This window comes from Aquarana catesbeiana, linkage group LG02 (assembly GCF_042186555.1).
Source record: "Aquarana catesbeiana isolate 2022-GZ linkage group LG02, ASM4218655v1, whole genome shotgun sequence".
Taxonomy (NCBI): domain Eukaryota; kingdom Metazoa; phylum Chordata; class Amphibia; order Anura; family Ranidae; genus Aquarana; species Aquarana catesbeiana.
Window position 1 is genome coordinate 288,481,897 of NC_133325.1, and position 24,257 is coordinate 288,506,153.

Sequence of the window (24,257 nt, forward strand, 5' to 3'; positions counted from 1 at the left end):
TCTTCATCATCTAGTCACAGGTGGGGCAGGTCCCGGACCAAGCTATATTCCTTAACCACTTCAGCCCCAGAAGGATTTGCCCCCTTCCTGACCAGGGCATTTTTTGCAATACGGCACTGCATCGCTTTAACTGACAATTGCGCGGTCATACCCAAGCAAAATTTATGTCCTTTTTTCCCTACAAATAGAGCTTTCTTTTGGTGGTATTTGATCACCTCTGCGGTTTTTAGAGTGTCAATTTTGAAAAAAACAATATTTTGTACTTTTTGCTATAATAACTATCCCAAAAAAAAAAAAACGTATTTCTTCATCAGTTTACGCCGATATGTATTCTTCTACATATTTTTGGTTAAATAAGCGTATATTGATTGGTTTGTGCAAAAGTTATATAGTCTACAAAATAGGGGATAGATTTATGGCATTTTTATTATTATTTTTTTTTTCACTAGTAATGGTGGTGATCTGCGATTTTTTTTATCGGGACTGCAACATTGCAACGGACACATCGGACACGTTTGACACTTTTTTGGGTGACATTTATACAGCGATCAGGGCTAAAAATAGCCACTGATTACTGTATAAATGTCACTGGCAGGGAAGGGGTTAACACTAGGTAGCGATCAAGGGGTTAACTGTGTTCCCTTGTGTGTGTTCTAACTGTGGGGGAATGTGGCTGACTAGAGGAAGAGAGAGATCGTTGTTCCTACTTACTAGGAACACACGATCTGTCTCCTCTCCCCTGACAGAATCGGGATTTGTGTGTTTACACACACAGATTCCGGTTCTCGCTCTGTCACAAGTGAGCGCGGGTGCCTGGCGGTCATCGCGCCTGCTGCAGAGACACGCTGCGGGCACGCGCGTCTTTCTACAGCGTCTTAAAGAGCCGATGTACAGCTACGATGGCTCGCACATTGAGGCTGCGCGTCCGCCCTTTACTGGCGTCACATCCGGTTTCTTGGTTCCCATCTCCTGTGCGTTGGAATGCACACTGCGGCTTTGTGAGACTGTAGTGGAGCACTATCTGAAAGGATAACATTTGTTCCTGCACTTTTCTTTGGATCACGGTGAATGGACTTTTCTGTAAAGATTTATTGAGGAATTTAATTTGGACTATTTTATATACATTTTTTATGGATTGATTATGAATTTTATTACTTTGTGTTATTTTGTATGAATTTGTCACATATGATCAAGTTTTTTTTTAATTATTGCATGAGTTAGCGCCACACCTTTTCTAAATTCTTTTCACTTATCCAGAGCGATCTCACCCATTCTTAAAAGGGACAGCTTCACTCATTGCCATTCACAATTTTTGGCGCCATCACTTGTAACTTTATCTACATCCATATTAGTAGAGGCATATCCCAACAGACTAAAGGCTGCAATTAACCACTTGCCGACTGGGCCATAGCTGAAAAACAGCTACAGCGTGGTTGGATAACTCTGGAAGGGCGTACCATAACGTCCTCCCAGAATCGCGCACCCAGGAATGTCCGTGACCGTCGGGTCTTCCAGACCCGGCGCATCACGGATTGGGGTAAAGGGCCAATGACAGCGGCCCTTTACCACTTGATCGCTCCGTCCAATGACGGAATGATCAGATGTCAACAAACCGGAGCTTGTCCGGTTCAGCTCCTCCCCTCTCGCACATCGGTACAGTGTGTGAGTAGAGGAGAAGAGGGGGAAAGTCGGGTGCAGCAGCGCTGCTGGCTGGATCTGAAATGCCCACAACACTGATCTGGGCCCATGCATGTCTCAACCATCCATCCATGGCTCATCCATGCTTCATCCATCCCCATTTATGGCTCATCCAGACATTCATGGGTCATCCATCCATCCATGGCTCATCCATCCCCATTCATGGCTCATCTATCCATCCATGGCTCATCTGTGCCAAATCCGTGATCATCCATGCCACATCAGTACTCATCTGTGCCATATCAGTGATCATCCCTGCCACATCCATGATCATCAGTACTCATCCGTGCAACATCCATGCCACATCAGTGCTCATCCGTGCCACATCAGTACTCATCCGTGCCACATCAGTGCTCATCCGTGCCACATCAGTACTCATCCATGCTACATCAGTGCTCATCTGTGCCACATCAGTGCTCATCTATGCTACATCCATGCCTCATCAGTGCCACATCCATGCCACATTAGTACTCATCCGTGCCACTTTCATGCCACATCAGTACTCATCCATGCCACATCCATGCCACATCAGTACTCATCCGTGCCACATCAGTGATCATCAGTGCCACATTAGTGCTCATCCATGCCACATCAGTACTCATCCGTTGCCACATCAGTACTCATCAATGCCACATCAGTGCTCATTCGTGCCACATCCATGCCACATCAGTACTCATCCATGCCACATCAGTACTTATTTGTGCCACATCCATGCCACATCAGTGCTCATCCATGCCATATCAGTGCTCATTCATGCCACATCAGTACTCATTCATGCCACATCAGTTTTCATCCATGCCACATCAGAACTCACCCATATCACATCAGTACTCATCCATGCCACATCAGTACTCATTCGTGTCACATTCATCCCACATCAGTACTCATCCGTGCTACATTCATGCCACATAATTACTCATCCATGCCACACCAGTACTCATCTGTGCCATATCAGTGATCATCCCTGCCACATCCATGATCATCAGTACTCATCCGTGCAACATCCATGCCACATCAGTGCTCATCCGTGCCACATCAGTAATCATCCATGCTACATCAGTGCTCATCCGTGCCACATCAGTGCTCATCCGTGCCACATCAGTGCTCATCCGTGCCACATCAGTGCTCATCTGTGCCACATCAGTGCTCATCTATGCTACATCCATGCCTCATCAGTGCCACATCCATGCCACATTAGTACTCATCCGTGCCACATTCATGCCACATCAGTACTCATCCATGCCACATCCATGCCACATCAGTACTCATCCGTGCCAGATCAGTGCTCATCAGTGCCACATTAGTGCTCATCCATGCCACATCAGTACTCATCCGTGCCACATCAGTACTCATCAATGCCACATCAGTGCTCATTCGTGCCACATCCATGCCACATCAGTACTCATCCATGCCACATCAGTACTTATTTGTGCCACATCCATGCCACATCAGTGCTCATCCATGCCATATCAGTGCTCATTCATGCCACAGCAGTACTCATTCATGCCACATCAGTTTTCATCCATGCCACATCAGAACTCACCCGTATCACATCAGTACTCATCCATGCCACATCAGTACTCATTCGTGTCACATTCATCCCACATCAGTACTCATCTGTGCTACATTCATGCCACATAATTACTCATCCATGCCACACCAGTACTCATCCGTGCCACATCAGTGCTCATCCATGCCACATAGGTGCCCATCAGTGCCTCACAAAAGTGTGATAGGTAGTCAAATTAGATTTGAAATGTATGTCCCTAGAACACCTGAAGGTGCTCCCTGCATGTTGGGCCTCTGTATGTGGCCTGGCTGTCTAAAAGTCTCAAACATGTGGTATCGCTATACTCGGGAGGAGTAGCAGAATGTATTTCGGGGTGTAGTTTTTGCAATGTACATGCTATGTGTTAGAAATAGCTTAAAAAATTGACAACTTTATATAAAAAAAAATGCGTTTGCATTTTCTTTCCACATTTTCCAAAAACTTGTGGAAAAAAAAGACATGTTCTAAAGACTCATTATGCCTCACAGAACATACGTTGGGGTGTTTGCTTTCCAAAATGGGGTCATTTTTTGGGTGTTTCCACTGTCTTGGTACTCCAGGGCCTTCAAAAATGTGAGGCTGGGTCCACACCAGTCCGTTGCGAATTCCAGCTACATTTTCTCTGCGAAGAAAAAAAATCAGCTGTTCAGTGGTGCCTCTCCTTTCTATCTGCGCATCAGCTGGGGAGGTGTAGTGAGGAGAAGGAGAGAATGCCTGTTCACAACGGAATGCATCTGCAAATCAGATGTATCAATTCAAATGAAGGTATTTTAAAATGTCCTGCGAATTGGATGTGGTGTAAGCCACATCTAATTCTCATAGGTGTGAACGGGGGCCTAAGAGGTAGTCAAGAAATCATATGTGTAATTTATGCTCCTAGAACGGCTGATGGTGCTCCCTGCACGTTGGGCCTCTGTATGTGGCCAGGCTGTGAAAAAATCTCACACATGTGGTATCTCCATACTCATGAGAAGTAGCAGAATGTGTTTTGGGGTGTAATTGGAAGTATGCATATGCTGCGTGTGAGAAATAATTTGTTATGACAATTTTGTGAAAAAAGAAAAAAAAATCTTAATTTTGCAAAGAACTGTGGGAACAAATTACAACTTCAAAAAAACTCACAATGCCTCCTACTAAATACCTTGGAATGTCTACTTTAAAAAAAAGGGGTAATTTGTGGGGTATTTGTACTGCCCTGGCTTGTTAGGGCCTCAAGAAATGAGATCCAACTCAGTGATTCTGTTTTTTATTTTATTTTTTTATTTTTTTCTGACATGTTGGTGTTATATCTCTCACTTGGATGTTATAAGTTGCACTGAGTATATACAAATGGATAAAACAAAACTGTGTCTCACTTCATTTCAGGCTGCAAAGTAACAAAACGTGATTATTTTAAAAGGGGGGGGGGATTCCTTTCTATACCCACTGTATGTCTTTTTAGAGGTTTGGTGTAATAATACTTGTACATGCTTCTAAAGGGGTAGCGCAGCACTTTTAATTTTATTATATTTGATATCTTGTATGTGGGTATTGTGCGGGCAGCTTGGTCCGTTTGGTATATTTATTGTCATTGAGCGCAGAAGGAACACTTTTTCCACAGGGGTCATGCATTAACCTGTGCAGTTCCATGCTGAATACATCATGTTTCTACACAATTAGAAACCTCTGATGCGGTAATGTGAAGATTTCTTCTAGCATAGGCTGTGCGTACAAAACAACAAATGACACCATGAAACTACATGATCTATGTACATCTTATGCAGATGAAAAACACAAGGTACAGGTAGGAATGTTTACCATGCCCTAAGTCATCCTGTTCTAACCAATAGAGGACAGAGAAGACCCAAAACCCAGCAGAAGATTGTGGCAGTGACATGGCGTGGGGAAGCATGGACGTCACATTGCAGAAGAAAGCCATTTTCCTATATAAAGGTTTCATAATATATTAAGTTTCAGTGCACACAAATTATGGCAAGAGTTAAATGTTTCACTAGTGCCTGCCCTCCCTCCAAGTGAAATCAGATAGCAGCGCTAATTATAAAAAATGTGCATACATATGTGAATTAACCACAAAACAAGCTGAAAAGTGACAACCTCCCAAGTGTCACACAAATAATGAGCAAAATAATTCTAATGTGAAAATTAAACAGTGTATAAATTGGTAACATAAAAGTCCAAAAATAGTGACGTAGTGATATATGTGATGCTTCAGAAATAATACAGATCTTCAGTGAGCAAAAATCTTCCACCACACCGCTGTGCACTGTGATCTCCACTCCCCTTCAGCGAGCAGACTCACCAGCTATTTTTGCCTTACACTCTCGTGCTTGGCTCACAGGCTATTCCCACACAGTAGGGGGTACAATGATAATTTCCACTCAATTCCTGTTGGATATCCAGAGCATATGCTAGCGTACTCTCCACATGAAACAAAGAAAAGCGAAGCAATAGTGCAGTAACGCAACAACCTTTAATAAAGTACCACTCTCCTTCACCATTAAACTCACATTTCATAAACTTGAATCAAGCAGAATAGCACAGCACACATGGTCATCACCAAAAAACACTCTCCAAATAATAACCGGACGTATGGTGGTCACGGCGGACCCAGGCAGTCGGATGTTCGGATAACCCTCACCCGTTCCTCGCGTCTCCTGGAGCCGCTTCCCCGCTTTCCTGTATGGCGCCTCCTATCTCAGCGTCCTACGTCTAGCGCGTCAGATTGCCTCGTAGCCACGCCTGGGGCGTGGCTACGAGGCAATCTGACGCGCTAGACGTAGGACGCTGAGATAGGAGGCGCCATACAGGAAAGCGGGGAAGCGGCTCCAGGAGACGCGAGGAACGGGTGAGGGTTATCCGAACATCCGACTGCCTGGGTCCGCCGTGACCACCATACGTCCGGTTATTATTTGGAGAGTGTTTTTTGGTGATGACCATGTGTGCTGTGCTATTCTGCTTGATTCAAGTTTATGAAATGTGAGTTTAATGGTGAAGGAGAGTGGTACTTTATTAAAGGTTGTTGCGTTACTGCACTATTGCTTCGCTTTTCTTTGTTTCATGTGGAGAGTACGCTAGCATATGCTCTGGATATCCAACAGGAATTGAGTGGAAATTATCATTGTACCCCCTACTGTGTGGGAATAGCCTGTGAGCCAAGCACGAGAGTGTAAGGCAAAAATAGCTGGTGAGTCTGCTCGCTGAAGGGGAGTGGAGATCACAGTGCACAGCGGTGTGGTGGAAGATTTTTGCTCACTGAAGATCTGTATTATTTCTGAAGCATCACATATATCACTACGTCACTATTTTTGGACTTTTATGTTACCAATTTATACACTGTTTAATTTTCACATTAGAATTATTTTGCTCATTATTTGTGTGACACTTGGGAGGTTGTCACTTTTCAGCTTGTTTTGTGGTTAATTCACATATGTATGCACATTTTTTATAATTAGCGCTGCTATCTGATTTCACTTGGAGGGAGGGCAGGCACTAGTGAATCATTTACCATTATTTTTTCATTGTTTTAATTTAAGCAGCAGCTATCAGTGAGGGGTAGGTCTGTGAGCGCAGCATTTGGCACACAGGAGAGGGCGGTATTCCTGTGAACCATACCAAGTGAAAGAGTTAAATGTTCCTCTTTAACTGTTTGACTGGAGTTCAGCATTATAGTACAGCTGTCATAAAATAAATAGGGAGGCTGCCATTGCTGAGCTCTGCTCCTCAAAATGCTAAACGCCTGGCTCACATTTTGGTGTTTGTCAATAATTGTAGTCACTGACCTGAAACATTCATCGAGATAAATAATTCTCACTTTCTTTTGCGGCGTTTTCAGTGCGAGACGTGCAATGGCAGCCTTCATATTTCTCTCATGACAGATACACTTTAAGTGTAAACCAGGCAATTTGTTCTGTGATTTGATAGGGTAGAGCACATTACTTGCTCCGTTCAGAAAATAGTAGGTTTATCTAATCCATTAGTGATCTGGTAAAACATGGACAAAATGACTACTGAACAGTTCAATGAGTGTGGGGGGCATTCAAAGAAAGCACAAGCTCTCTCCTCTGGATGACCTGAGGTCACCTTGCAGTGTTAAATGTGGATCCTGCTTTTACATCCTGGATTATGGAGTGAAAATCCCCACTCCCTTTGATGTCAGTGTCCTGAAAGAAGTAGCATTAGACAATATCCTAAACAGAATGTATAGACCTTTCTTACCAGGGCAATGATGTCATGCCTTTTGTTTGGTGTCACTGCCGTAATAAGCAAGAACCATACTATACTTCTCTCTGTTGTACAGCACTCTACGATGTGATGTCCCCTTGTCTAAGCACTTGTCTATTACAGAGAATGCTTAGTGTTAATACATAAAATACTACTATTTTAGCATCTTGGTTGCAAAGTAGAGGATCTGAAGTATAGTATCCTTTTAAATTGATTCTAAAGGGGGAAAAAAAACGTCATAACTGCTCTGTGCAATGGTTTTGCACAGAGCAGCCCTGATGCTCCTCCTCTGGGGGGCGCTCTTGCACCCCCCTCCCCTGCTGAATGCCCCCATAACAAGCGGTCACCCTAGCTGACTTGGGACCGCTCTGCACACAGGAGGATTTTAATGCAGAGAATGCATTGAAGAGGAAGTAAATCCCATCGAGGATTTACTTCCTCTTTTGCTCCCTGCAAGGCCTGCAAATTAAGAGCATAATGGGCTAGTATGCGTCGCATACTAGCCCATTATATGACACTTACCTGCAAACGAAGCCCGCGCCATCCCCTGTGCAGGCTGCATCCACTTTCGCCCCTCTTCCTTCCAGGGCCGCGGATTCCGGCTCTGTGACTTGTTCGGAGTCGCGTCACGTCAGTCACAGCACACGCTGGGGGAAGAAACGGCACGGTGGTCCGTTTCTTCACAGCGTATGCGCCGATGATGACATTGGCGCACTACAAGTGAAATATCTCCTAAACGGCGCACGTTTAGGAGATATATCCACTACCTATAGGTAAGCCTTATTCTAGGCTTACCTATAGGTAAAAGTAACTTAAAAGGGTTTACAACCACTTTAAGGTAAAAAACCTTTGTACCTTTAGAACCACTTCATGTATTCCAAAATGTCTGTACAGAGTTTCAGCTCTCTGTACCTTTTTGGACTTTCATCTTTAAAAAAAAAAAAAAAAAATGTTTGATTGGCAGCTATATTCTTCAGGTTTGCTTTGGCTGTCTTTCTATGTACTGCTGTTATGTTTCTGACGCACCCAGCTAGCAAATGCAATAGATCTTAGCCTACAGGATGTGCACACACTGTGCAATGCACACAGCAGCTTAAACACAGTTCAACACTAGTGGATAGGAAAAGAATCTATGACTAGGTGCTGAGGAGCTGCCATGAGCAGATCTTGTGTCTTATTTCTTATTGTCACATAGAGTATATAGAGTCTGTATGATATCAATATAGGATGCACTCAGCATCCTGCGTTCAACTGAGCATGGGCCTGATTTACTAAAGTGAAGTGATTAAGTTAACCTTTATGCAATTTAAACTTTTATTTTTCTAGAAAAGTTCTATTTTTTTGTTTTAAATAAAATTTCATCAACTTTATAAATAACCAATTTTCCAAAATGGCAGTCATTATGGGTAGATGGTTATGGATGAGAGATGTAAAATCAGTAGCTCGCTGTTCGTAGCTCTTTAGGGTACCAAAATAACTCGCTGTATAATCACTTTTGCACACTGGCTCAGTCCCTATACCATGCTGTACATTCCCTATTCTGCACTGCCTTGTTCCCTGTGCCATGGTGTCTGTTCCCTATTCTGCACTGGCTCATCCCCTATGCCATGTTGTACAATCACTATTCAACAATGTCTCATTCCCTGTGCCATGCTGTACATTCCCTATTGTGCTATTCCCTACATCATGCTGTACAATTACTCTTCCGCACCACCTCTTTCCCTGTGCCATGGTGTCTGTTCCCTATTCTGTACTAGCTCATTCCCTATGCCATGTTGTACAATCACTATTCCATAATGTTTTATTCCCTGTGCCATGCTGTACATTCAGCACTTCCTCATTCCCTGTGCCATGGTGTCTGTTCCCAATTCTGCACTGCCTCGTTTCCTATGCCATGTTGTACAATCACTATTCCACAATGTCTCATTCCCTCTGCCATGTTGTACAATCACTATTCTGCATTGACTCATTCCCTATACCATGCTGTACCATCATTATTCTGCACTTCCTCATTCCCTATACCAGGGGTCTCCAAACTTTCTCAACAAAGGGCCAGTATACTGTCCTTCAGACTTTAAAGGGACTGAAATGTGGCCATCAGGAGTAGAAAAGCTCCCGACATCAGGGGGAAAAATAATGTCTCATCTTTGGTGTTAGTGGAAGAAAATGCACCCCAACATTGGCCTTTTTTTCTGTTGAGGGCCTGTAAACATTTTCGCTATAGGGCCTTGTGATTTCTAGTTTTGCCCGAGGTGTAAACCCCAATTGAATGACATTAATTTGCCAAAACACTGTGTACCTTAAACAATCTCAATTTTTACTTGTTTCGACCATTTTTTGATCATTTATGATGCTGATCACCACCAGCAGCCTCTTTGCAGCCACTTCCTATCTTCTTGCACCCCATAGATAGCTGCACAGTATTCCTCAGTGTGTCTGCACAATGTGTGATGGAACAGCCACTTACCATACAGTCTCTATAAGAAGCCCCTGTGACTGGGTGACAATACAGGAACACAATTGGGAGACAAAGAGAGCGCGTTGTTACCGTACAGCAGAAAGTTTCTGAACAAGGACCTTCATGGACAGATCACCAAGTTTTCTTCCACTGAAACTTGCAGATTTAAATTACAATAACATGTTAAAGCTTATAAAGGATTTCCTCAGTTGTCAAACGGGCCAGCATTTCTGCATGCACGTTTTTGATGTGTTCCGGTGCGTTCTTTCCCCTCTTTTTTTCTGCATCTCAGTTCAAGATGTGCATTCTGGTGCGTTTTTTTAAGCATTTTTGATGCTTTTTGCTGCATTCCAGATGCATTCTATATGAAATAAGTGCAGTATGTTCTACTTTTGTTGGTTAAACTGGTGTGAACTAGGACCATTGGAAAACACTGTGCTTGTGTTTTTCAAGCAGATTAAAAACACAATGGACTGCATCTGGTGTGAACCAGCCCTCAAAATGTATTCCAGGTATTACAATTTTTTACATGGTTACATTAATCCAGCTTGGGCTATAATAACTATGCATATTCCATACCTGTGGGATCCCTGTAAAAGCTGGAAATCACTGTAGTAATCACCGTTAGTATACAGATCTCCACTAGCTTCCGAGGCCAGTGCCGAGCAGCTGCACTGTAAACATAGGAGGTTGCTTGCTCAGCACGGACACGGGTGCCATTCATTTTCTCAATGAATGCAAAGCATTCTCTGATTGGATGAGGTGGCACAAACTGTACAAACAGCACAAACTGCACCTCGTCCAATGAGGGAGCAGGTTGCATTCTTTGAGAAGATACAAAGTGTCCTCTGAATGGCACCCATGCCGAATGAGCAACCTCCTGTGTTCAGCAAACATCAGGGCAGCTGCTCGACACTGGACCTGGAAGCTAGCAGCAATTGCTGTAGTTGCAGTGCCTACTACAGTGATTTCCAGCTCCCATGAGGATCTCAAAGGCATGGTATGTACTTACTTTGGTCCAAGCTGGATCAATGTAACTATGTGAAAATTGCCATACCTAAATTATAACTTTAAGGTTAGGAAAGTGAGGAATCTACCCCAAAACATTGGTACTCACCATGATTTTCTCATGATCTTGTTGTGCATTTGGTAAGGGAATAATTTAATTTTCTCCAGGAAAATGATCAGTACTAGTTGCCTAGAGATTTAGCATTCCTTGACACGGAACCCTGGTAATTGTGTTTTTTCAATAGCTGGAGAGCCACGGATTAATCACGTATGTTGTATTGTATATGTATCTCATCCTTTGTGCCCTCGGTACAATCATACTGTTGTCTATTCTTATATATGTAAGTATATTTAGTTGGCTACTCGTATTTCACATCACATAATCATGTATAAACCTACGGATATTGCTTTATTCTGAACGGTCTCTGAGTCATATCCCAAAACACCTTTGATGATATGTTTCCTAACCCCCTAATGTGAATAAAGTGGATGCGAAGCATAAACTCAATAGCTAGCTACATCAAATAATATTGACAAGCTAAGGTACTGTACTCATCATTTTTCTTTTATTGTTATCATCCTTTATTTATGATGCACTAACCTATTATGCAGTATTGTTCATTAAATAACAAAAAGGGTGCAAACTGTAAACTCCAGACAAAAGGACTAAAACATGGGGATAAAAGGATGAGATGACTAATTTCTACTGGATTAGATGTGTGTCTGCATACAGCTGAAGTGCTGGAAGTGTGCCTCCATCACATTTGGAGAAGTTTCATTTTACAGATCCGTTCAATTATCTTTAACCAGAAGTCTGTGGCACGTTTTTTTTTTTTTGTTTTGTTTTGTTTTTTTATAATGAGTAACTGCTACAGCGAACGAGGATCATGCTAAGTTTATGCTCAATGATCAGAGAACAGTGATTTAAGCATTGGCTCTACATGAAATAATTTAGGTTTCAGATTGTGTATCAACAGTGCCCATATTACCCAAGCATAGGGAGTTAAAACTGAAGCTGAAAGTGGTTGTAAGGTCTAATTTTTTTTCCCTAAAATAAAAAAGATGTTATACTTACCTGCTCTGTGCAATGATACTGCACAGAGTCTCCCCGATTCTCCTTTTCTGGGGTCTACTGTCTCCTTTGCTCCAAGTGCTGCCCATAGCAAGCTGTGCATATAGACACAGCGTAGCTCAGCCTCCCCCCCCCCCCCACATCCCCCACTGGAGTTTTGCCTACACACAGACTGGCAGCTAGTTGGTCATAGAACAGGGTGTTGCTAAGTACGGGGGCAGCGTTTAACCACCACTGCTAAACTGCCGTGTAAATGTAGCCTTAAAGTGGTTGTACACCCTGTTCAACCACTTTTACCTACAGGTAAGCCTATATTAAGGCTTACCTGTAGGTGCTGGAAATATCTCCTAAACTTCCACGGTTTAGGAGATATTTACAATAAAGCCATGTGCCAATGTCTACGGCGCATGCACACTTTAGAAAGGGCAGATCGTGCAGTTTCTAATACGGGGCATGTCGTGACTGGTGGCTCCCGTGCGCATTCACGGGAGTGATGTCACGCGACTTCAGCCAGTCACAGAGCCAGAGTTTGGGACCCCGGAAGGAAGAGGGGTGAAGATGGACGCTCGCTGCTAGTGGAGACACCGGTGGCATTTCAGGTTTCGGTTTAAGGTAAGTGACACATAATGGGCTACTGTGCGATGCATAGTAGCCCATTATGCTTTACCTTTGCAGGGAAATAAAGTGGAAGTAAAACCCATCTGGGTTTACTTCCTCTTTAAAGTGGTTGTAAACCTCAGACATGAAATATGAACAAATCATATCCCTCTATAGTGTGTGTCAGTCCAGTGCACTAAGTGTCATTACTGTCTGCTGCTCTGCTCCTCTGCTATCAGCATGAATCTCTTCGAGCAAGTTTTCCTGACACCAAGAGAAAAATGGTGATGGGAGGGATCTCCAGCTGTTTGACAGCCTCAGCTCTGTTTCTGTGTGTTGTGTGAAGGGGGTGTGTCCCTTCCCTCCAATCAACTGTCAGAGCTCTCCTCACTGAGCTCCGTAGAGTGTAATTTTAACAGTTCTGCTACTTGTCTCTGCATGGCAGGAAGCTGTGAGCAGAACACCAATCTGTATCTGTAATGGAGATATGAATTTCATACAGTGGTGGCTGAACTGGGGTCTGAGAAAGCAAACAGGTGACCAGTCCCATGCACCTTCCTCTCCACCTCCCCCACAGCAACCCCTTTACTGGCCTGCTATGAACTTATAGTAATGTAGAGCACTTTGAACAGAAAGTTGCTGTCAGAGCATCCTTTACAGCAAATCTGCACAAGGAAGCTGATGATTGATAAGAACGTGTTGGTGCTTCCCCAATCATCTCCCAAACTTGGTTGTGTAATAATAGCACATCATGACAGACTTACATTAAAGGATAAGTTCACTTTAAAAAATAAATAAATGCACATTTTTTTGCAGGTATTTTTTGTCAAGCATTTCACCAGGGATCAGCAGATCACTGATGCCATGCAGATCTCCTGCAGACCTGTCAGTGTATCATCTTCCTCGTACGAAGAAGCCGATACATCCTGACAGGAAGACTCAATGAACTACCACAGCGCTCACAGCAGAGTGGTAGTTCATTGAAACCTACAAGCCGACAACCACAAAGGATGTGGGGACTTGTAGTTCATTCATACACAGAGCTCTGTGAATAAGTGACGTGGCTTTGTAGGCAGAGCCCCGCACGGCTGCGCTATTTTCAAAAAGTGACAGCTAGTACAGGGATAAATAGATGGCACCGTCCATTCAGAGCGCAATGCACATGCACCAGTGACATCACCGACTGCCACTAAAATAAATATCTTCTAAACGGCGCACGTTTAGGAGATATTTACTATACCTACAGGTAAGTCTTATATAGGTAGGTATAAATCAAACAGTTGACTTTGCTACCACTTTAAAGTGGTATTAAACCCAAAAACAAACATTTATTTTATTGAAGCTTACCATTTTTTAGCTGTTTTGGCTACATTAGTTTTCTTTTTCAGCTGTCTTTTTTTTTTTTCACCCGATATACTACCCAGTAAGTCATTTTTGTTTTGTTGTTTTCTCAAAAGAACAAGCTGCCCTGCAATTGGAGCAGTTAGAGGGGTGATACAAACCACATGGGTGCTTACATTGATCAGCTTTTATTTATTTATTCAAAAGCAAGAAAATAAATGTTTGCTGTAACAGTTTATAAAGTATTAGCTGGAGCTTGGCTTCAATTTGTTGGTGTTTATAATCCTGCTAGTACAACATGCCCCCCCCCCCCCCCCAGACTGACAATGCTGACGTCCAAAGGTGCCCCCTGTGCTCCTTCATCTAGAGTGGAGGCACTCAAATACTGGAGGTGTTTTACTGGCCAGATCTCCAGGGGAAAACAGGGGGGGGGGAGCCTAAAAAACTAAAACTAAAGCAACCACTGCATCTAATGATTGATAAACTGCAATACATTACATATTTGGTTTTGGGTTTAATAATAATTTTATGCAATATGATGAGCAGCTCTCTCCAGTTCTTGAAAAGGATTTTAAAATTACTATTTTGTTTTAGTAAGCTAATGCCCTATGGTAATTCATGTAGTGAAGAACAGTCCTCAATCTCCTGACGGTTCATTTTTTCAGCAGCCAGTAACTTCACACTCCTGCTTGCTATCCAGTCCCCAGTTTCTCTGTCTGAGGCTTGGATAGCTACAAGGCATTTGGAAATGGCAGCTGCTGGAGAAAAACCTGTGAGGAGACTGGAGACTGTTCCTGGCTACATGGATTACCAGTAAGGCATTAGCCCAACAAACTAAGGGTTAGGCTAGCCATGGATGTATAGATTTTTATCATTAAGCCCCTTGGATGAATGACATAAATCTAATAGATTCCTCTATCCACCCTAAACAGCATGAGTAGTGCTTATAGTACCAGCACAGCTTAGGGAAGAGGAAGTAAAGTCTTCCTATTTAATTGTACCTACAAGTAAGGCTATAGTAAGGCTTACCTGTAGGTACTGTAAATATCTCCTAAACTTGCACCGTTTAGGAGATATTTACCATATACACTGCCGCCAACGTCATCGGCGCATGCGCACTGAAGGAACGGCCGGCTCGTGCCATTTCTTCAAGACCCGTGACCAGGGGTACCCGCGCGCATGCGTGGGAGTGACGTCATCGCGGCTCCGTTCAATCAAGGCGCTGGAGCCTGCGCACCCAGAAGTAACTCCGGGAAAGATGGCCATGGGAACGGAGTGCGGGCTGCACTGCAGGGTACGTTTTTTGTTTTTGTTTTTTTCAGAGATTGACAACCTCTTTAATTCATCTGCTATTCAGATACATGCTAAGATTTGAAAATCAGCTCATTGGTGTGCACCACTGCAGTTGCAGATCAAACAGAAGCAGCTTTCTTGGCTGTAAAGTATAGAAGGGTTTAATTCCTGTTTAGGGCTGTCAACAGATTGTCCCTCACAAATTAGTTAGTGCCTTAAAATATAGAGCAACCGAGCATGTGCAGGGCAAGGTATTACTTTATTAGTGTATTACTGGATTTTAAACAGTATAGACACTTATTTTTAATGTTACATACTGCAGATATACCATACCTAGCACCTTTTTGAGATGGGAGCCAGGATCACCTATTAGTAAAGGTATATAGGCATAGGACACCCCCCCCCCCCCTGCAACACCCCTTTAAAGGAGAATTATACAAAAAAATTATTAGTTAAGGCGGAGTTCCACCCAAAAATAGAACTTCCGCTTTAAGTGTTGGTGACCCCATGACATGCCACATTTGGTATGTCTTTTTTTTTGGGGGGGGGGGAGCGGGTACCATGTTTTTACAGGCACCCAGCTCCCACTTCCTACCCTGGTGCCGGAAGGAAGATTGCATCTTCCTTCCGCACACATCGCTGGACCGTGGGACAGGTAAGTGTCCGACTATTAAAAGTCAGCAGCTACACTTTTTGTAGCAGCTGACTTTTAAATGGGTGGAATTCCGCTTTAAACCCACCACAGTTTTTTTTTCAACTACCTTTCCGTTATACTGGCCTTTGAAGTTTACAAATGCAGCAATTTAGAAATTGGATGAAAGGTTTAGCACTGGGAAACACTTTTTGAAAGATAAAAAGTGCATTTTATATACAACTATATAAATCAGACCAAAATGAGGGACAAATGAGGAGGAAAGAGGGACAGAGGGACATTGCTCCAAATCAGGGACAGTTGGGAGCTATGGCTATACATGCAAAAGGGGACAGCCTGAAGTGATCTAGCAGGACTTAATTTTCTGACTAAAGTTCCACTTTAAGTTCAAGCAACACTGTTTCTCACTACAGTGGAACCTCGGATTATGAGCATAATCCATTCCAGGAGTATGCTCATAATCCAATGTACTCGCATATCAAAACGAGTTTTCCCATTGAAGTCAATGGAAACGAAAATAATTAGTTCCGCATTGACTTCAATGGGATGCAATACCGCATGCGGCCAGAGGCAGGGGGCGCCGGAGAGCCTCGGAAACGGCCGAAAAGGCCTGAGCACACTTCGGCTGACTTCGGCAAACCTCGGCCTTTCAGAGCCTTTCTGAGGTTTGCCAAGGTCAGCCGAACTGTCCTCGGGCCTTTCCGTGCATTTCCGAACGCCGACGATTAGTGCTGTTCGGCTCCGGCGCCCCCCACCTCAGGCCAAAAGCGGTACTACACACTACTTTTGGCCTGAATCCTGCTCGTTTTGCGAGACAACACTCGCAAACCGAGTTAGGATTTTTAGAAATACAGTGCTCGTTTTGCAAAACACTTGTTAACCGCGTTACTTGCAAACCGAGGTTCCACTGTATAAGTAAGGAACATTAGAAATAAAATAAAGTCAGCAACCAAGCCAAGTCAGGAGCCACCTTTTGATGTACCTTAAATGTAAATGTTTGGCCACCAGTGAATTTGGTATTGCTGTGGGTTCACGCACAGTCACTTTGAAGTTTTTTCTTCAGACAGCAATCAAATTGTATTTACTGTCTTGTTCTAGTCTATTTGACATTGAGTATAGTGCACATTGCATTCTGGCTAGATCCAGAAATATGGTAGGATTGCTTGTGCAGGGGGTGAATTCCGGAAGCACACAAAAGGTCAGGAAAGTAAACATATGGGTAAGACAGTATGATCTTACAGTAACCTTTACTTGCTTAACTGGAAAAGTGCATTATATCAACAATAGCAGAAAGTCAGGAACAAAAATATGTACAGGTAGAAAGAATAATTTGTGCAATTGCACTGCACCATTGTAAAACAGGTCTACTTTCTAGTAGTAATAAACTACGTTCTCCAAATTCAAAAAACTCATATATAGTGGAGAATATGCCTATCAAGTCAATAAATCTATAAAAAAACAATACAAAAGTCATTTTTTATTGTTGCAAACAAAATGAAGGGTCCTGCACAACTGTAAAACAGGTTTATAGGAGCTCATTATATGTTTGAGTAGGTTGGAGCAATGGTGCCTGCTAAAGCAGCCCATTGACATGAGAATATGGTTGACCATTCAGTCAAATGATGACCCCATGCTTTGGTGCCTACCGACTGATAGCTCTTAAGGAAGTTTCAATCAAATGCATTATAAAAGACTTGTGCATAATGATATTTTTTGCTCCTGAAAAAAAAAAAGCAGTGTTGGCAGTGTCTGGCTCCTCAGCTCAACCCCGAGGGGACATTCAGACTATCTCGCTGCATTCTTTTTTTTTTTTTTTTTTTTAGTTTTATTTGCTTAGTCCTAAATCATTGTTTAATCCTTCTTTTATGCCTCAGTTGCACTTTCATTGTCTTCATTCTGTTTTCAGTATTTCTTTTTCTAGTTGCCTTCTGAGTGATCATTGCAACAAACTAAAAAAGCTAATTAAAAACAGACTAAAAAATGGAAAGAAAGCTGAATAAAAACAGACGCGATTTTCATCTGCTTCCCTTTGACTACAGTGTAAAAAGACAGGAACATAAATGCAGTGGGTTATTATTGTAAAAAGGTAAATGAAAGACAGCGGAAATAAACTGTAATGCTAACATTCATATGGAAAAACAAGCAAAGAAATACAGAGATCTACATTAGCTGTCCTTCAAGTTCTGACAGCTAAAGGAGACGTATGCTGGTTGGTAAAGCCGGTCATATACAGTCAGTGTTGATAGGGGAATCCCTCCTGCAGACCCATTGAGGTTGATTTACTAAAACGGAAGAGTGCAAATTCTGGTGCAGCCGTGCATAGAAACCAATCAGCTTCCATTTTCTTTTGTCAAAGCTCAACTAGTTCCCGCCCGGCCTATTATAGAATGACTGCTGGACAGGACCGCTCTTGTTTTGGGAAAGCCACACACGGGGGCGTGCAGCATGGCGATCGGTGGTGAGCTGTGTCCCTCGGACACAGCTCATCACTGATCAGGGTAAAGAGCCAATGATATTGGCTCTTTACTATGTGATCAGCTGTGTCCAATCACAGCTGATCACATGTAAACAAATGCTGGTTATCGGCATTTCCTTTCCGCAGTGCTGTCACCGATAACTGGCTTTCCTTTAACAGGGGACATTTACGCTGATAATCAGGGCACTGATCACCAGTGCAGGTCCATCAGTGCCAATCAGTGTCCATCATATTAACGCCCATCAGTGCCGCCTATCAGTTCCCATCAGTGAAGAAGTAAAAATTACTTATTTGCAAAATAAGTTTCCATCAGTTCCCATCAGTGCAGCTTATCAGTGCCCATCAGTGCAGCCTCATCAGTGCCTATCAGTGCAGCCAATCAGTGCCCATCAGTGCAGCCTATCAGTGCAAAGTCATCAGCGCACATCAGTGAAGAAGTAAAAATTACTTATTTGCAAAATGTTATAACAGAAACGGAGAAAATGTTTTTTATTTTCAAAATTTTCGGTCTTTTTTTGTCTTAAGTATTCAGATAAATATTACTCCCATGTTGGTAATCTCATTTACATACATTTTTTTTTCTCGTTCAATATTTAATATTTTATTAAGTTTTGACAATATAGAGAAGACGAGTATTATTATTATAATTTACAGTATATATACAGCCCTTAAAAATGTCCACTCACCTGCTCGCATTTGGCGATTTTACTTACCTGATCCCATTCTTACTCGCCCCGGGGAGGAGCACACCAGCTCTAGCCGGTGTCTCATGTCCTGATTGGATAGATTGATAACAGCGTAGTCATTGGCTCCCATCGCTGTCAATCAAATCCAATGAGGTGGGCACCAGGGGGTGGGGCCGAGTCCTGCTGTCTGTGTCAATAGACGCAATAGCAGGACACCGGAGAGCGCCCGCACGGGTATCCCGAAGGAAAGCACTTCTCTGACGGGGCACTCGAGAAGAGAAGGAGCCACGAGCACTGGGACCCCAGACGAGGAGGATCCGGGCCACTCTATGCAAAACCAACTGCACAGAGGAGGTAAATATGAAGTATGAAAAAAAACGAGAGTTTAGTAACCCTTTAATTTTCCATAAAACATTTAACAGTGTAAATTCATAATTTACAAGGGCGGACTTAGGGGCGGGGCAGGGTAGGGAGTTGGGTGGGGCAACTGGTGGCGAGTAACTCTTAATGCCTGGCTAATAGCTCAGGAATTTAAATTTTGAGCCCTGATATATATATATATATATATATATATATATATATATATATATACAGCCATACACAGAATATGCACGAATTATGGAAAGAACATTAAGATAAAATGAGAGTTAATAGAATAGAGAATGGAAATGTAAAAATTAAAAAAGAAAAGGAAGAAAATGCTCTAAGAGAGCAATCCCATAGAGAACCAGCTGGTGAAACCGGAAGTGATGGCTAGAAAGCATCAGCCAGCCGCCCTTCTCGTCCCGATTTTAAGGCATGCATTCCACATACATGAGTTACCATTTTGGACACACAATACTTATGCCTCGTACACACAGTCGGATTTTCCGAGGGGAAATGTTGGATGTGAGCTTGTTGCCGGAAAGTCTGACCGCGTGAATGCTCCATCGAACATTTGCTGTGGGACCTTCCGCCAACAAATGTTTGATAGCAGGTTCATCCACAGAAGGTCTGTGTTGAGTTCTTTAAGGTGTTTGGAACAACCTACCTGCTGAGTTCCTTCAAAAACTATGTGCATAGAATTGATGTTGCTTTGAGGACAAAGGTTAGTCATACCAAGTATCGATTTGATTTAGATTTACCTTCTGTTCATTTACTTGCTATTTTATTAATTAATAATAATAATAATTGTATAAAATAAACACGTTTATTTCTGAAATTATTCTTAATTTTCAGCATTTTTTCACACATGCCTAAAACGTTTGCACGGTACTGTGTGTGTATATATATATATATATATATATATATATATATATATATATATATATATATATATATATATATATATATATATATATATATATATATATATATATACACATATATACAGTGGGGACGGAAAGTATTCAGACCCCCTTAAATTTTTCACTCTTTGTTACATTGCAGCCATTTGCTAAAATCATTTAAGTTAATTTTTTTCCTCATTAATGTACACACAGCACCCCATATTGACAGAAAAACACAGAAATGTTGACATTTTTGCAGATTTATTAACCACTTGCTTACTGGGCACTTAAACCCCCCTCCTGCCCAGACCAATTTTCAGCTTTCAGCGCTCTCACACTTTGAATGACAATTACTCAGTCATGTAATACTGTACCCAAATGAATTTTTTGTCCTTTTTTTCATACAAATAGAACTTTCTTTTGGTGGTATTTGATCACCTCTGGGTTTTTTATTTTTTGCGCTATAAATGAAAAAAGACCGAAAATTTTGAAAAAAAACGCATTTTCTTAGTTTCTGTGATAAAATTTTGCAAATTATTAATTTTTCTTCATAAATTTTGGCCACAATTTATACTGCTACATATCTTTGGTAAAAATAACCCAAATTAGTGGATATTATTTGGTCCGTGTGAAAGTTAGAGAGTCTACAAGCTGTGGTGCAAATCATAAAAAAATGATCACACCTGATGCACTGGTGGCCTATCTCATTTCTTGCGACCCGAACAAGTCAGGAAAGTACAAATACCCCCCAAATGACTCCTTTTTTGAAAGTAGACAATCCAAGGTATTTAGTAAGATGCATGGTGAGGTTTTTGATGTTGTCATTTTTTCCCACAATTTTTTGCAAAATGAAGATTTTTTTATTTTTTTCCCCACAAAATTGTCATTGTAATAGGTTATTTCTCTCACATGGCATGTATATACCACAAATAACACCCCAAAATACATTTTGCTACTCCTCCTGAGTATTATGATACCACATGTGTGAGACTTTTTCACTGCCTGGCCACATACAGAGGCCCAACATGCAGAGAACACCATCAGGTGTTCTAGGAGCATAAATTACACATCTAACTTGTTGACAACCTATTACATTTTTGAAGGTCCTGGAGCACCAGGACAATGACACATGACACTGATGTGGCACTGATGGCAGATGGCACTGATACGTGGCACTGATGACACTGATGTGGCACTGATGACAGATGGTACTAATACGTGGCACTGATGACACTGATGTGGCACTGATGACAGATGGCACTAATACGTGACACTGATGACACATGACACTGATGACAGATGGCACTTATATGTGGCACTGATAACAGATGGCACTAATACGTGGCACTGATGACAGATGGCACTAATACGTGGCACTGATGACACATGACACTGACAGATGGCACTGATATGTGGCACTGATGACACGTGACACTGATGACAGATGCCACTGATACGTGGCACTGATGAAACGTGACACTGATAACAGATGGCACGTGATGCTGACAACAGATGGCACTAATATGTGGCACTGATGACAGATGGCACTGATGACAGATGACAGTGGGGACAGATGGCAGTGGGGACAGATGGCAGATGACAGTGGGGACGGATGGCAGTGGGGACAGATGACAGATGACAGTGGGGATGGATGGCACTGATGACAGATGACAGTGGGGACGGATGGCAGTGGGGACAGATGACAGTGGGGACGGATGGCCGTGGGGACAGATGACAGATGACAGTGGGGACAGATGGCAGTGACGTGACTTTTTGTTTTGTTTTGTTTTTTTTACACTAACCACTGCAGCGGTTCGCTCTCCCTCCTCACACGCTGTCTCTGTGTGAGGAGGGAGAGCCGGCGATGAGAGATGATCTCATATGTTTACATATGAGATCATCTCTCATTGGCACCGCCGATCGCACTGTAAACGGCCGCTGTGATTGGCCGTTTACGGCGATCTGTGACTGGCTGTGTCCAAGGGACACGGCCAGCACAGAACTTCCCCGATACACGCCCGCGGGAGCGCGCATCGCGGAAGTAGACAGCAGGACGTCTAGGGACGGCCACCTGGCAGTTAGCGTCCGCGCTGCAGCCGTCTTTCGGCTATAGCGCGGGCGTGAAGTGGTTAAAAAGAAAAACTGAAATATCACATGGTCCTAAGTATTCAGACCCTTTGCTCAGTATTTAGTAGAAGCACCCTTTTGATCTAATACAGTCATGAGTCTTTTTGGGAAAGATGCAACAAGTTTTTCACACCTGGATTTGGGGATCCTCTGCCATTCCTCCTTGCAGATCCTCTCCAGTTCTGTCAGGTTGGATGGTAAACGTTGGTGGACAGCCATTTTTAGGTCTCTCCAGAGATGCTCAATTGGGTTTAAGTCAGGGCTCTGGCTGGGCCATTCAAGAACAGTCAGAGTTGTTGTGAAGCCACCCCTTCATTATTTTAGCTGTGTGCTTAGGATCATCGTCTTGTTGGAAGGTAAACCTTCGGCCCAGTCTGAGGTCCTGAGCACTCTGGAGAAGGTTTTCGTCCAGGATATCCCTGTACTTGGCCGCATTCATCTTTCCCTCGATTGCAACCAGTCGTCTTGTCCCTGCAGCTGAAAAACATCCCCACAGCATGATGCTGCCACCACCATGCTTCACTGTTGGGACAGGTGATGAGCAGTGCCTGGTTTTCTCCACACATACCGCTTAGATTTAAGGCCAAATTAAGGCCAAAAAGTTCTATCTTGGTCTCATCAGACCAGAGAATCTTATTTCTCACCATCTTGGAGTCCTTCAGGTGTTTTTTAGCAAACTCCATGCGGGCTTTCATGTGTCTTGCACTGAGGAGAGGCTTCCGTCGGGCCACTCTGCCATAAAGCCCCGACTGGTGGAGGGCTGCAGTGATGGTTGACTTTCTACAACTTTCTCCCATTATGGAGGCCACTGTGCTATTAGGAACCTTAAGTGCAGCAGAAATTTTTTTGTAACCTTGGCCAGATCTGTGCCTTGCCACAATTCTGTCTCTGAGCTCTTCAGGCAGTTCCTTTGACCTCATTTATTTTTTTTTTTTATTTTATTTCAGGTACTTATATAGCGCTGTCAATTTACGCAGCGCTTTACATATATATATTATACATTCACATCAGTCCCTATACCCTCAAGGAGCCTACAATCTAAGGTCCCTAACTCACATTCGTACATACTAGGGCCAATTTAGACAGGATCCAATTAACCTACCAGCATGTCTTTGGAGTGTGGGAGGAAACCGGAGTACCCGGAGGAAACCCACGCAGGCACAGGGAGAACATGCAAACTCCAGGCAGGTAGTGTCGTGGTTGGGATTCGAACCAGCGACCCTTCTTACTGCTAGGCGAGAGTGCTACCCACTGCACCACTGTGCCGACCACTGACCTCATGATTCTCATTTGCTCTGACATGCACTGTGAGCTGTAAGGTCTTATATAGACAGGTCTGTGGCTTTCCTAATCAAGTCCAATCAGTATAATCAAACACAGCTGGACTCAAATGAAGGTGTAGAACCATCTGAAGGATGATCAGAAGAAATGGACAGCACCAGAGTTAAATATATGAGTGTCACAGCAAAGGGTCTGAATACTTAGGACCATGTGATATTTCAGTTTTTCTTTTTTTTTTTAAATCTGCAAAAATGTCAACAATTCTGTGTTTTTCTGTCAATATGGGGTGCTGTGTGTACATTAATGAGGAAAAAAATGAACTTAAATGATTTTAGCAAATTGCTGCAATATAACAAAGAGTGAAAAATTTAAGGGGGTCTGAATACTTTCCGTCCCCACTGTATTTATGTGTGTGTGTGTATATATATATATATATATGAAATTCAGCTTTTATTAGAGACAGCATGAACATCCAGTGAATGAGCATGTTAGATAATGAATTCTTTTCAAGGGCTTATCATGCATGGTGG